The sequence below is a fragment of the Apteryx rowi genome, unplaced genomic scaffold, assembly GCF_003343035.1.
Source record: "Apteryx rowi isolate R43461 unplaced genomic scaffold, aptRow1 scaffold_22, whole genome shotgun sequence".
In the NCBI taxonomy this organism is placed as follows: Eukaryota; Metazoa; Chordata; class Aves; order Apterygiformes; family Apterygidae; genus Apteryx; species Apteryx rowi.
Genome location: NW_020448530.1, coordinates 414,160 through 417,281, shown reverse-complemented (window position 1 = coordinate 417,281; position 3,122 = coordinate 414,160).

Here is a 3,122-nt window from a genome sequence, read left to right as displayed (position 1 = left end):
CGGTAKCTGCAGGGTTACAACTGCATCACCAGAAACATTACTGAAACACAAATCTGGATGACTGGTGGGGGGAACTAAACTATTTACTTTAAGAATATAAATTAGATACACTCCTAACTTTTCCTGTTTAAACTGTATTTCCCATACACAGACATCAGAGAGAAGTGAAACCACTTTTGGGGGCAGAGGGGCAAGTAAAAGTGACTCGGATCTGATTCTGATTTGAATACCTGAAGTAGAAAATGAGAATAACCCCTCACTGTTCATCTTAGGGGTGAACATGTTAAGACTAAATCCTGGTGGAACCCATCTGAAAGAGAAAACATGAATATATGGAGTCTGAGTGAAAGTTGAAAGGAAAATTGTCAGACAATTCATCAAGTACTAGAAATGTATCAGATACAACAGCACACAAGGTATTAAAAAAGCACAATCAGGAAGCACAGCAGGTGTCATGTGTCAAAGGAACTTCATTCTTGGAGTTGATGAATACCACTGCTTATACAGAAATCAAGCAAAGCACACCAATATAACCTGACAGAAAGCACATCTGAGACAGCTGCATCTGATCTGTAGTACAGCTAGAAAAACAATGGTTAGCAAGTGTCTTTGGTGGCTTCTGTTTGTAATCCCTGTCAATCAACAGTTATTAAAAAGTTATTTTAGAGTAAAGATATCTGTTTATGCAGCTTCACACCTGACTAAGTCAGGACAGACAGGAAAGCAAATGCTCCTTTCTTCTTTTCTGCCTTTCATGTAGCTTCCCTAAGAATGGTGCTGAACAAGGGTAGTAGCATCAGGCCAGGCTCCCCCTCACAAGAAAGGAAGAGAACAGGAAGATAAATTTGCAACTCTTATAGTCCCATTTACCCAGTCCCATCTGATTTACAGGCTTTTTTTATTATTTGTTATTCTCTATGACTTTGGTGGATCTCCCTGTGCGATGCGGTTATCATATGCCATGGCAGATCCCCAATGCCTATGCATTGATGTCTAAAACCCACCAAGAAAAATGTCTCTTTATACACTGCTACTTGACAACCTAATCCCTAGTGTCTTATGCTCCGGTGTACAAGACGCCTTGTTGAGTGCCATGCAGGTACGCAAAACTCTCTGGGAATTATTACAGGCAGAAACGATGTGCTCTGTGCTTGCCATATTTGTCTAAGAGTTGTCTTCAGAATGGCTTCCCCTTCTCAGGGGTTTTACCAATGCTTTCCAGGTTGGTACCAATGGCAAATGAAGCTGCAAAGCATTCCTGGGTGTTCCCCATCCCACATCCTCCTAGCCTCTAATTTAAGGAGACATGTTGCATTCTACCTTTGGCAGCACCTCAGTGTCCGTATGACTGCAACTCCTCTTCAAGTTTTCTGAGGTCAAGCTGCTTTTGATACAGAAAAGACTCTCCAAAATGTACATTTCTATTCTATTTCTATCAGAAAGGCAATTAAATTCTATTCTATTCTATTCTATTCCTGCCTCCTCCCTTTCTAGATAGCATGTCATATAATGTAAAAACAAGCCCCCTAGCAACCCATATGACCCTTGCCTTGCTTTACAATATCCCAGGGATTCCAATAGAGAAATATTAAATTCTGCTGTGTTTATGGTGGTTTGTGACATTCCAACAGGTGATCCAGATCCCAGATAACATATTAATACAAGAGGTTGACAGCATTGGAGCACTTTGTCCAAAGCACTTTCTTCTCCTTCTTACTGTTATCTACCTTTTTTGTCAATTTTAGGGATCCGTGCTACTATCAAACGGCTGAAGAATTGCAGGCTTTTGTTATTATTCCCTATGCTGTAAAACCTCTATTATTTGAGCCTGACGGTCCTCCTGAACCACCTGGCGATAGAGAGAGCCACAGCGAGAGGCAAATAGCGATGGCTGAAGCGAAGCCGAGACCCGCTCTCCGTGCTGAGACGGGTCGCGTTGACCGGCGCTACCATGGACAGTAACTGGAGTTACCACGAAGCCGAGCCACGTCAGAGCCCTTAACGCTCTGATACAGCTGTGCACTTAAATCAGACCTACAGCAATGATCTACAACCTATTACTTATTGACAGATGCTAGTTCTTTTTTTTTTTTAACTATTCTTGCACTGTAGATTCAAATGAAATAGAGGAGGAGAAAAAAGCAGGCATGAGGAAGGTGCTGTCAGCCGAATAAGATAGGCTAGCCATTATTTAAAACGTATGTCAAAATTTTTGTTACTTCTATATTACATATATATGTTTTTGCTTCATTTAATTTGTTGATGGTTGTCAGTGCTGGAGAAATAAAAAAAAAAGCTTTTTTTTTTTTAAAAAAACCCAGTTCTTAAATTGTTTGAATTGTTTGAATTATAACTTCTTACACTTCGCTTATCTTTCCTGGTCGGGCGTTCCCATTTGACATACTGGCACTAATAAACATTTTGCTCAGTTTTCAAGCTTTAGAAATACTTTTAGTTGAATGTAAATTAACATAAGTTAATGTAAGTTTAGTTTAATGTAGATTAAAAGATCATTTAAAACAATGTTGAAGTATTTTGCGTGGAAGTTGTCAAAACTGACTTTTCCAGAAATGCGCGGAAGATTATGTCGACTAAAGCAATGAAATGAATTTAGAGCCACAAAACATTCTGATCCACGCACCACTTATTTCTCCAAGGAAAGGTTTTATACCCAGGATTTCGTCGCTGAAGGAGAACAGGGAGCCGAGACTGTGCCTGGGTGCGAGAGGAACCGTTTCCCCTCGATTTCTTTTTCCTCCGCTTTGTTTCGTCCGCCGAGGGGCGAAGCACCAGAAGTGGATTTAAGGTAGATTTTATGATTCTTTTAAAGGGCAACCGGCTGCTCCTGAAGCAACGAGCACAGCACAGAACTGTCCAAACTTGCTCGATCCGGCTGCTAAAACCCGGCCGGCCAGTGCCCAGCGCAGAGCCGGGCTGCGCTAGCGAGGGCACAGCAAACCCGCCCTGCCTCGTTTTCCGCCTCCTTTGCTGCCTGCCCGCTTTCCCGCCCGCTCCCCTCCGAAACGCCGTTTTATTCCGCCTTCTGGCGCCGCCGGCCCCGCTGTGAGGAGCGGCGCGATGGCGCGCGGCTCTTCCCGCCTCGCCCGGCCGTGAGGGAGGCG